Source organism: Lepisma saccharinum, chromosome 9, assembly GCF_977018435.1.
Source record: "Lepisma saccharinum chromosome 9, izLepSacc3.1, whole genome shotgun sequence".
NCBI classification, from domain to species: domain Eukaryota; kingdom Metazoa; phylum Arthropoda; class Insecta; order Zygentoma; family Lepismatidae; genus Lepisma; species Lepisma saccharinum.
The window spans coordinates 36,986,544-36,998,606 of NC_139237.1; the positions used below are offsets into that span (position 1 = coordinate 36,986,544).

The window sequence follows — 12,063 nt, forward strand, 5'->3', positions numbered from 1 at the left end:
GTAGCATTTTCTCTTCAATGGGAATAGAGTTTCCCAATAGCAGCCTGAAGGTAGTCACATGAGTTTCTTACATCATTGTATGATTTGAAGATCACAACCTGTCAACTTTACTTCGACAACCGGATCTATCAGGTCAAGAGTGTGGTGAAATTATTACCCATTTCAAGTATAGGAAAGAAGGGCAGGAAATTAAAGAGTCGGGTAAAGCGATTCCAGTAGGTACGTATTAACCGCGATTGATCATCACCAAAAGAAATTGCTTAAAATGACACTTCATTATAATATTTTGTTCTGTTGTGTTTAATTTGATCATGTTGTTTGGCTGAATTTCCAACGAGAAGCTCAGTGCTCATTAGTATGCGCCCGAGAGATTTTTACTTCCGAAGAGTTCAAAACATACTGTTTTGTTGTCTCATCCTTACGATCCGGGTGATCTGTGGGAGCGAATGTGTTTGAAGAATGGACTGATTGAAGTCACACTTGGAATGACGTCTAATATTCGCACCGATTCGAAGTGAGAGAGTCCCGGAGAACAAGCCTTATGGCTTAAGTAAGCAATTTTCTCTCTACCAAAAAGTGCACTACGTTGGCATACGTAGGAAGAAATGGGGAAGGTGGTTTTGTAAAAAATAGAAACGTGAAATGCCGTTGATGTAACGGTTATACTTTCAAAGATAACGCGTGAATATGGAAGCATTCACGTACAAGACAGCAGCTGGTGTCGAATGAAAATCCACGGTCTGAAATCAGTTGTGTTATTGGTGCAGAAGGAGTTGTTTGACAACGAAATGTTGCATAAAGGTTTCTTTGACAACGAGATGTTAATCTGCTTTCGTGACTTGTATTGTCGGGAAATGAAAAGCTTAGTGTGATATTGTAGGTGTAGTTTGATAGTAATCGGGGATGTAGCTCAGTGGTAGAGCGTTCGCTTTGCATGTGAAAGGCCCCGGGTTCGATCCCCGGCATCTCCATTTTTCTTCATTTGACCTATTAGCAGTGTCGTTGCTGCGAGAAGCTCGTTCACGTCCCAAGGTGATTCCGAACAAACTCTTCCACTGTACTGGAAAGAGGTCATTGAGAAATTGTTACCAACGCTGCATCATAGTCGTTGAAATGTTGAATGTTACAAAGTTCGTCGTAGATTCAAATATCTAAGGCTTTCCTAGACATGCAAACTTGATAACAATGAGTGTTAATATCGTCCCGTCCCGTGGAATTTTAAAAAGTCGAACGGCTTTGGAATAGAATATTGTTAAGTGCGGTTGTTATTTTGAATATGTGTATTTTTGTGCACGTATTTACACGAAATTGTCGTACATGGGAAGTGTTGAAGCTGAAAAGTAACGCCCAGCGTGGGGCTCGAACCCACGACCCTGAGATTAAGAGTCTCATGCTCTACCGACTGAGCTAGCCGGGCTCCGTTGCGACTTTGGAAGTGTCACGAATATCATTGCATTCCATTTGTAACAGAATCTGAAAGCGTATACCATTCTTCACACAATCGAATCCGTCCAGTATATCTTCCAACAGCATGTCGTGGAGTGGGCAATTACAAGAAGATGGAAGGACACAGTTCGGTAAAGAGGCACTTTTTTTGCCTCTGTAATCTGGGTGTGCCTGCTTACGTCATTCTGCCTTATTTCTTCTACATGGCCTGCGTGAACTGAAATAAAAAGATGTTAACAAAGCAAGCGTCAGTAACAGGAGCATTGCTTTATTTGACACACACTACTCAAGATTAACATCTTTCAGGGGAACATAGGTGAAGACGGTTTTGGAGGAAATGGCTCTAAGCAATACATACCCTTGTTTGGAAATCACAAATTCTAGCATATCAAGTTCGTCATTGGGGATTCATCTTCACAAGCAAGAAGATGATGGTAATTTTGATTTGAAGAGTGCTTTTCCTGCCACAATTGTTAAATCGCGGCGAAGTGTGTGGTTGGAAGAAATGGATGAATAGGCAATCACAGAGAACTTGACGCCCCGCCATACTTACTGAGTACAATTCGAAACAAAGAGAACCTTTCAAAGAATCACATATAGAATGTTTCGTTTCACGAGTAGCATTTTCTCTTCAATGGGAATAGAGTTTCCCAATAGCAGCCTGAAGGTAGTCACATGAGTTTCTTACATCATTGTATGATTTGAAGATCACAACCTGTCAACTTTACTTCGACAACCGGATCTATCAGGTCAAGAGTGTGGTGAAATTATTACCCATTTCAAGTATAGGAAAGAAGGGCAGGAAATTAAAGAGTCGGGTAAAGCGATTCCAGTAGGTACGTATTAACCGCGATTGATCATCACCAAAAGAAATTGCTTAAAATGACACTTCATTATAATATTTTGTTCTGTTGTGTTTAATTTGATCATGTTGTTTGGCTGAATTTCCAACGAGAAGCTCAGTGCTCATTAGTATGCGCCCGAGAGATTTTTACTTCCGAAGAGTTCAAAACATACTGTTTTGTTGTCTCATCCTTACGATCCGGGTGATCTGTGGGAGCGAATGTGTTTGAAGAATGGACTGATTGAAGTCACACTTGGAATGACGTCTAATATTCGCACCGATTCGAAGTGAGAGAGTCCCGGAGAACAAGCCTTATGGCTTAAGTAAGCAATTTTCTCTCTACCAAAAAGTGCACTACGTTGGCATACGTAGGAAGAAATGGGGAAGGTGGTTTTGTAAAAAATAGAAACGTGAAATGCCGTTGATGTAACGGTTATACTTTCAAAGATAACGCGTGAATATGGAAGCATTCACGTACAAGACAGCAGCTGGTGTCGAATGAAAATCCACGGTCTGAAATCAGTTGTGTTATTGGTGCAGAAGGAGTTGTTTGACAACGAAATGTTGCATAAAGGTTTCTTTGACAACGAGATGTTAATCTGCTTTCGTGACTTGTATTGTCGGGAAATGAAAAGCTTAGTGTGATATTGTAGGTGTAGTTTGATAGTAATCGGGGATGTAGCTCAGTGGTAGAGCGTTCGCTTTGCATGTGAAAGGCCCCGGGTTCGATCCCCGGCATCTCCATTTTTCTTCATTTGACCTATTAGCAGTGTCGTTGCTGCGAGAAGCTCGTTCACGTCCCAAGGTGATTCCGAACAAACTCTTCCACTGTACTGGAAAGAGGTCATTGAGAAATTGTTACCAACGCTGCATCATAGTCGTTGAAATGTTGAATGTTACAAAGTTCGTCGTAGATTCAAATATCTAAGGCTTTCCTAGACATGCAAACTTGATAACAATGAGTGTTAATATCGTCCCGTCCCGTGGAATTTTAAAAAGTCGAACGGCTTTGGAATAGAATATTGTTAAGTGCGGTTGTTATTTTGAATATGTGTATTTTTGTGCACGTATTTACACGAAATTGTCGTACATGGGAAGTGTTGAAGCTGAAAAGTAACGCCCAGCGTGGGGCTCGAACCCACGACCCTGAGATTAAGAGTCTCATGCTCTACCGACTTTTTTTTTTTTTTTTTAAAAAAAAGGAAAGCCCCTATGCGGAAGCTTCCCCCATCACACTTCATTCACTCATATCATTTCATTCATATTTCAATTTCAAGACTTTTCAGGACAGACAATCACAAACATCCATGGCCGAGCCGGGAATCGAACCCGGGACACCTGGCGTCGTAGCGCGATGTGCTAACCACTCCGCCACAGGGGCCGCCCACCGACTGAGCTAGCCGGGCTCCGTTGCGACTTTCGAAGTGTCACGAATATCATTGCATTCCATTTGTAACAAAATCTGAAAGCGTATACCATTCTTCACACAATCGAATCCGTCCAGTATATCTTCCAACAGCATGTCGTGGAGTGGGCAATTACAAGAAGATGGAAGGACACAGTTCGGTAAAGAGGCACTTTTTTTGCCTCTGTAATCTGGGTGTGCCTGCTTACGTCATTCTGCCTTATTTCTTCTACATGGCCTGCGTGAACTGAAATAAAAAGATGTTAACAAAGCAAGCGTCAGTAACAGGAGCATTGCTTTATTTGACACACACTACTCAAGATTAACATCTTTCAGGGGAACATAGGTGAAGACGGTTTTGGAGGAAATGGCTCTAAGCAATACATACCCTTGTTTGGAAATCACAAATTCTAGCATATCAAGTTCGTCATTGGGGATTCATCTTCACAAGCAAGAAGATGATGGTAATTTTGATTTGAAGCGTGCTTTTCCTGCCACAATTGTTAAATCGCGGCGAAGTGTGTGGTTGGAAGAAATGGATGAATAGGCAATCACAGAGAACTTGACGCCCCGCCATACTTACTGAGTACAATTCGAAACAAAGAGAACCTTTCAAAGAATCACATATAGAATGTTTCGTTTCACGAGTAGCATTTTCTCTTCAATGGGAATAGAGTTTCCCAATAGCAGCCTGAAGGTAGTCACATGAGTTTCTTACATCATTGTATGATTTGAAGATCACAACCTGTCAACTTTACTTCGACAACCGGATCTATCAGGTCAAGAGTGTGGTGAAATTATTACCCATTTCAAGTATAGGAAAGAAGGGCAGGAAATTAAAGAGTCGGGTAAAGCGATTCCAGTAGGTACGTATTAACCGCGATTGATCATCACCAAAAGAAATTGCTTAAAATGACACTTCATTATAATATTTTGTTCTGTTGTGTTTAATTTGATCATGTTGTTTGGCTGAATTTCCAACGAGAAGCTCAGTGCTCATTAGTATGCGCCCGAGAGATTTTTACTTCCGAAGAGTTCAAAACATACTGTTTTGTTGTCTCATCCTTACGATCCGGGTGATCTGTGGGAGCGAATGTGTTTGAAGAATGGACTGATTGAAGTCACACTTGGAATGACGTCTAATATTCGCACCGATTCGAAGTGAGAGAGTCCCGGAGAACAAGCCTTATGGCTTAAGTAAGCAATTTTCTCTCTACCAAAAAGTGCACTACGTTGGCATACGTAGGAAGAAATGGGGAAGGTGGTTTTGTAAAAAATAGAAACGTGAAATGCCGTTGATGTAACGGTTATACTTTCAAAGATAACGCGTGAATATGGAAGCATTCACGTACAAGACAGCAGCTGGTGTCGAATGAAAATCCACGGTCTGAAATCAGTTGTGTTATTGGTGCAGAAGGAGTTGTTTGACAACGAAATGTTGCATAAAGGTTTCTTTGACAACGAGATGTTAATCTGCTTTCGTGACTTGTATTGTCGGGAAATGAAAAGCTTAGTGTGATATTGTAGGTGTAGTTTGATAGTAATCGGGGATGTAGCTCAGTGGTAGAGCGTTCGCTTTGCATGTGAAAGGCCCCGGGTTCGATCCCCGGCATCTCCATTTTTCTTCATTTGACCTATTAGCAGTGTCGTTGCTGCGAGAAGCTCGTTCACGTCCCAAGGTGATTCCGAACAAACTCTTCCACTGTACTGGAAAGAGGTCATTGAGAAATTGTTACCAACGCTGCATCATAGTCGTTGAAATGTTGAATGTTACAAAGTTCGTCGTAGATTCAAATATCTAAGGCTTTCCTAGACATGCAAACTTGATAACAATGAGTGTTAATATCGTCCCGTCCCGTGGAATTTTAAAAAGTCGAACGGCTTTGGAATAGAATATTGTTAAGTGCGGTTGTTATTTTGAATATGTGTATTTTTGTGCACGTGTTTACACGAAATTGTCGTACATGGGAAGTGTTGAAGCTGAAAAGTAACGCCCAGCGTGGGGCTCGAACCCACGACCCTGAGATTAAGAGTCTCATGCTCTACCGACTGAGCTAGCCGGGCTCCGTTGCGACTTTGGAAGTGTCACGAATATCATTGCATTCCATTTGTAACAGAATCTGAAAGCGTATACCATTCTTCACACAATCGAATCCGTCCAGTATATCTTCCAACAGCATGTCGTGGAGTGGGCAATTACAAGAAGATGGAAGGACACAGTTCGGTAAAGAGGCACTTTTTTTGCCTCTGTAATCTGGGTGTGCCTGCTTACGTCATTCTGCCTTATTTCTTCTACATGGCCTGCGTGAACTGAAATAAAAAGATGTTAACAAAGCAAGCGTCAGTAACAGGAGCATTGCTTTATTTGACACACACTACTCAAGATTAACATCTTTCAGGGGAACATAGGTGAAGACGGTTTTGGAGGAAATGGCTCTAAGCAATACATACCCTTGTTTGGAAATCACAAATTCTAGCATATCAAGTTCGTCATTGGGGATTCATCTTCACAAGCAAGAAGATGATGGTAATTTTGATTTGAAGCGTGCTTTTCCTGCCACAATTGTTAAATCGCGGCGAAGTGTGTGGTTGGAAGAAATGGATGAATAGGCAATCACAGAGAACTTGACGCCCCGCCATACTTACTGAGTACAATTCGAAACAAAGAGAACCTTTCAAAGAATCACATATAGAATGTTTCGTTTCACGAGTAGCATTTTCTCTTCAATGGGAATAGAGTTTCCCAATAGCAGCCTGAAGGTAGTCACATGAGTTTCTTACATCATTGTATGATTTGAAGATCACAACTTTACTTTACTTTACTGTCAACTTTACTTCGACAACCGGATCTATCAGGTCAAGAGTGTGGTGAAATTATTACCCATTTCAAGTATAGGAAAGAAGGGCAGGAAATTAAAGAGTCGGGTAAAGCGATTCCAGTAGGTACGTATTAACCGCGATTGATCATCACCAAAAGAAATTGCTTAAAATGACACTTCATTATAATATTTTGTTCTGTTGTGTTTAATTTGATCATGTTGTTTGGCTGAATTTCCAACGAGAAGCTCAGTGCTCATTAGTATGCGCCCGAGAGATTTTTACTTCCGAAGAGTTCAAAACATACTGTTTTGTTGTCTCATCCTTACGATCCGGGTGATCTGTGGGAGCGAATGTGTTTGAAGAATGGACTGATTGAAGTCACACTTGGAATGACGTATAATATTCGCACCGATTCGAAGTGAGAGAGTCCCGGAGAACAAGCCTTATGGCTTAAGTAAGCAATTTTCTCTCTACCAAAAAGTGCACTACGTTGGCATACGTAGGAAGAAATGGGGAAGGTGGTTTTGTAAAAAATAGAAACGTGAAATGCCGTTGATGTAACGGTTATACTTTCAAAGATAACGCGTGAATATGGAAGCATTCACGTACAAGACAGCAGCTGGTGTCGAATGAAAATCCACGGTCTGAAATCAGTTGTGTTATTGGTGCAGAAGGAGTTGTTTGACAACGAAATGTTGCATAAAGGTTTCTTTGACAACGAAATGTTAATCTGCTTTCGTGACTTGTATTGTCGGGAAATGAAAAGCTTAGTGTGATATTGTAGGTGTAGTTTGATAGTAATCGGGGATGTAGCTCAGTGGAGGCGGCCCCTGTGGCGGAGTGGTTAGCACATCGCGCTACGACGCCAGGGGTCCCGGGTTCGATTCCCGGCTCGGCCATGGATGTTTGTGATTGTCTGTCCTGAAAAGTCTTGAAATTGAAATATGAATGAAATGATATGAGTGAATGAAGTGTGATGGGGGAAGCTTCCGCATAGGGGCTTTCCTTTTAATAAAAAAAAAAAAAAGTGGTAGAGCGTTCGCTTTGCATGTGAAAGGCCCCGGGTTCGATCCCCGGCATCTCCATTTTTCTTCATTTTACCTATTAGCAGTGTCGTTGCTGCGAGAAGCTCGTTCACGTCCCAAGCTGATTCCGAACAAACTCTTCCACTGTACTGGAAAGAGGTCATTGAGAAATTGTTACCAACGCTGCATCATAGTCGTTGAAATGTTGAATGTTACAAAGTTCGTCGTAGATTCAAATATCTAAGGCTTTCCTAGACATGCAAACTTGATAACAATGAGTGTTAATATCGTCCCGTCCCGTGGAATTTTAAAAAGTCGAACGGCTTTGGAATAGAATATTGTTAAGTGCGGTTGTTATTTTGAATATGTGTATTTTTGTGCACGTATTTACACGAAATTGTCGTACATGGGAAGTGTTGAAGCTGAAAAGTAACGCCCAGCGTGGGGCTCGAACCCACGACCCTGAGATTAAGAGTCTCATTCTCTACCGACTTCTTTTTTTTTTTTTTTTTTTTTTTTTTAAAGGAAAGCCCCTATGCGGAAGCTTCCCCCATCACACTTCATTCACTCATATCATTTCATTCATATTTCAATTTCAAGACTTTTCAGGACAGACAATCACAAACATCCATGGCCGAGCCGGGAATCGAACCCGGGACCCCTGGCGTCGTAGCGCGATGTGCCAACCACTCCGCCACAGGGGCCGCCCACTGAGCTAGCCGGGCTCCGTTGCGACTTTCGAAGTGTCACGAATATCATTGCATTCCATTTGTAACAAAATCTGAAAGCGTATACCATTCTTCACACAATCGAATCCGTCCAGTATATCTTCCAACAGCATGTCGTGGAGTGGGCAATTACAAGAAGATGGAAGGACACAGTTCGGTAAAGAGGCACTTTTTTTGCCTCTGTAATCTGGGTGTGCCTGCTTACGTCATTCTGCCTTATTTCTTCTACATGGCCTGCTTGAACTGAAATAAAAAGATGTTAAGAAAGCAAGCGTCAGTAACAGGAGCATTGCTTTATTTGACACACACTACTCAAGATTAACATCTTTCAGGGGAACATAGGTGAAGACGGTTTTGGAGGAAATGGCTCTAAGCAATACATACCCTTGTTTGGAAATCACAAATTCTAGCATATCAAGTTCGTCATTGGGGATTCATCTTCACAAGCAAGAAGATGATGGTAATTTTGATTTGAAGCGTGCTTTTCCTGCCACAATTGTTAAATCGCGGCGAAGTGTGTGGTTGGAAGAAATGGATGAATAGGCAATCACAGAGAACTTGACGCCCCGCCATACTTACTGAGTACAATTCGAAACAAAGAGAACCTTTCAAAGAATCACAGATAGAATGTTTCGTTTCACGAGTAGCATTTTCTCTTCAATGGGAATAGAGTTTCCCAATAGCAGCCTGAAGGTAGTCACATGAGTTTCTTACATCATTGTATGATTTGAAGATCACAACCTGTCAACTTTACTTCGACAACCGGATCTATCAGGTCAAGGGTGTGGTGAAATTATTACCCATTTCAAGTATAGGAAAGAAGGGCAGGAAATTAAAGAGTCGGGTAAAGCGATTCCAGTAGGTACGTATTAACCGCGATTGATCATCACCAAAAGAAATTGCTTAAAATGACACTTCATTATAATATTTTGTTCTGTTGTGTTTAATTTGATCATGTTGTTTGGCTGAATTTCCAACGAGAAGCTCAGTGCTCATTAGTATGCGCCCGAGAGATTTTTACTTCCGAAGAGTTCAAAACATACTGTTTTGTTGTCTCATCCTTACGATCCGGGTGATCTGTGGGAGCGAATGTGTTTGAAGAATGGACTGATTGAAGTCACACTTGGAATGACGTCTAATATTCGCACCGATTCGAAGTGAGAGAGTCCCGGAGAACAAGCCTTATGGCTTAAGTAAGCAATTTTCTCTCTACCAAAAAGTGCACTACGTTGGCATACGTAGGAAGAAATGGGGAAGGTGGTTTTGTAAAAAATAGAAACGTGAAATGCCGTTGATGTAACGGTTATACTTTCAAAGATAACGCGTGAATATGGAAGCATTCACGTACAAGACAGCAGCTGGTGTCGAATGAAAATCCACGGTCTGAAATCAGTTGTGTTATTGGTGCAGAAGGAGTTGTTTGACAACGAAATGTTGCATAAAGGTTTCTTTGACAACGAAATGTTAATCTGCTTTCGTGACTTGTATTGTCGGGAAATGAAAAGCTTAGTGTGATATTGTAGGTGTAGTTTGATAGTAATCGGGGATGTAGCTCAGTGGTAGAGCGTTCGCTTTGCATGTGAAAGGCCCCGGGTTCGATCCCCGGCATCTCCATTTTTCTTCATTTTACCTATTAGCAGTGTCGTTGCTGCGAGAAGCTCGTTCACGTCCCAAGGTGATTCCGAACAAACTCTTCCACTGTACTGGAAAGAGGTCATTGAGAAATTGTTACCAACGCTGCATCATAGTCGTTGAAATGTTGAATGTTACAAAGTTCGTCGTAGATTCAAATATCTAAGGCTTTCCTAGACATGCAAACTTGATAACAATGAGTGTTAATATCGTCCCGTCCCGTGGAATTTTAAAAAGTCGAACGGCTTTGGAATAGAATATTGTTAAGTGCGGTTGTTATTTTGAATATGTGTATTTTTGTGCACGTATTTACACGAAATTGTCGTACATGGGAAGTGTTGAAGCTGAAAAGTAACGCCCAGCGTGGGGCTCGAACCCACGACCCTGAGATTAAGAGTCTCATGCTCTACCGACTGAGCTAGCCGGGCTCCGTTGCGACTTTCGAAGTGTCACGAATATCATTGCATTCCATTTGTAACAAAATCTGAAAGCGTATACCATTCTTCACACAATCGAATCCGTCCAGTATATCTTCCAACAGCATGTCGTGGAGTGGGCAATTACAAGAAGATGGAAGGACACAGTTCGGTAAAGAGGCACTTTTTTTTTGCCTCTGTAATCTGGGTGTGCCTGCTTACGTCATTCTGCCTTATTTCTTCTACATGGCCTGCGTGAACTGAAATAAAAAGATGTTAACAAAGCAAGCGTCAGTAACAGGAGCATTGCTTTACTTGACACACACTACTCAAGATTAACATCTTTCAGGGGTACATAGGTGAAGACGGTTTTGGAGGAAATGGCTCTAAGCAATACTTACCCTTGTTTGGAAATCACAAATTCTAGCATATCAAGTTCGTCATTGGGGATTCATCTTCACAAGCAAGAAGATGATGGTAATTTTGATTTGAAGCGTGCTTTTCCTGCCACAATTGTTAAATCGCGGCGAAGTGTGTGGTTGGAAGAAATGGATGAATAGGCAATCACAGAGAACTTGACGCCCCGCCATACTTACTGAGTACAATTCGAAACAAAGAGAACCTTTCAAAGAATCACATATAGAATGTTTCGTTTCACGAGTAGCATTTTCTCTTCAATGGGAATAGAGTTTCCCAATAGCAGCCTGAAGGTAGTCACATGAGTTTCTTACATCATTGTATGATTTGAAGATCACAACCTGTCAACTTTACTTCGACAACCGGATCTATCAGGTCAAGAGTGTGGTGAAATTATTACCCATTTGAAGTATAGGTAAAGAAGGGCAGGAAATTAAAGAGTCGGGTAAAGCGATTCCAGTAGGTACGTATTAACCGCGATTGATCATCACCAAAAGAAATTGCTTAAAATGACACTTCATTATAATATTTTGTTCTGTTGTGTTTAATTTGATCATGTTGTTTGGCTGAATTTCCAACGAGAAGCTCAGTGCTCATTAGTATGCGCCCGAGAGATTTTTACTTCCGAAGAGTTCAAAACATACTGTTTTGTTGTCTCATCCTTACGATCCGGGTGATCTGTGGGAGCGAATGTGTTTGAAGAATGGACTGATTGAAGTCACACTTGGAATGACGTATAATATTCGCACCGATTCGAAGTGAGAGAGTCCCGGAGAACAAGCCTTATGGCTTAAGTAAGCAATTTTCTCTCTACCAAAAAGTGCACTACGTTGGCATACGTAGGAAGAAATGGGGAAGGTGGTTTTGTAAAAAATAGAAACGTGAAATGCCGTTGATGTAACGGTTATACTTTCAAAGATAACGCGTGAATATGGAAGCATTCACGTACAAGACAGCAGCTGGTGTCGAATGAAAATCCACGGTCTGAAATCAGTTGTGTTATTGGTGCAGAAGGAGTTGTTTGACAACGAAATGTTGCATAAAGGTTTCTTTGACAACGAAATGTTAATCTGCTTTCGTGACTTGTATTGTCGGGAAATGAAAAGCTTAGTGTGATATTGTAGGTGTAGTTTGATAGTAATCTGGGATGTAGCTCAGTGGTAGAGCGTTCGCTTTGCATGTGAAAGGCCCAGGGTTCGATCCCCGGCATCTCCATTTTTCTCCATTTGACCTATTAGCAGTGTCGTTGCTGCGAGAAGCTCGTTCACGTCCCAAGGTGATTCCGAACAAACTCTTCCACTGTACTGGAAAGAGGTCATTGAGAAATTGT

The 12,063-nt window shown here is 41.4% G+C and overlaps 7 non-coding genes across 7 annotated transcripts; 4 read left to right on the forward strand and 3 right to left on the reverse strand.

The window, feature by feature from the left end:
• Positions 1-899: 899 nt before the first annotated feature.
• On the forward strand, positions 900-971 carry TRNAA-UGC (transfer RNA alanine (anticodon UGC)). Its single transcript has one exon. It is a non-coding gene; the product is annotated as a tRNA-Ala (tRNA).
• Positions 972-1,344: 373 nt separating this feature from the next.
• On the reverse strand, positions 1,345-1,417 carry TRNAK-CUU (transfer RNA lysine (anticodon CUU)). The gene has a single exon. It is a non-coding gene; the product is annotated as a tRNA-Lys (tRNA).
• Positions 1,418-2,962: 1,545 nt separating this feature from the next.
• Positions 2,963-3,034, forward strand: TRNAA-UGC (transfer RNA alanine (anticodon UGC)). The gene has a single exon. It is a non-coding gene; the product is annotated as a tRNA-Ala (tRNA).
• A 2,207-nt stretch (positions 3,035-5,241) lies between these two features.
• On the forward strand, positions 5,242-5,313 carry TRNAA-UGC (transfer RNA alanine (anticodon UGC)). The gene has a single exon. It is a non-coding gene; the product is annotated as a tRNA-Ala (tRNA).
• A 373-nt stretch (positions 5,314-5,686) lies between these two features.
• On the reverse strand, positions 5,687-5,759 carry TRNAK-CUU (transfer RNA lysine (anticodon CUU)). Its single transcript has one exon. It is a non-coding gene; the product is annotated as a tRNA-Lys (tRNA).
• A 4,051-nt stretch (positions 5,760-9,810) lies between these two features.
• TRNAA-UGC (transfer RNA alanine (anticodon UGC)) lies at positions 9,811-9,882 on the forward strand. The gene has a single exon. It is a non-coding gene; the product is annotated as a tRNA-Ala (tRNA).
• Positions 9,883-10,255: 373 nt separating this feature from the next.
• On the reverse strand, positions 10,256-10,328 carry TRNAK-CUU (transfer RNA lysine (anticodon CUU)). The gene has a single exon. It is a non-coding gene; the product is annotated as a tRNA-Lys (tRNA).
• Between the last annotated feature and the right edge of the window lie 1,735 nt (positions 10,329-12,063).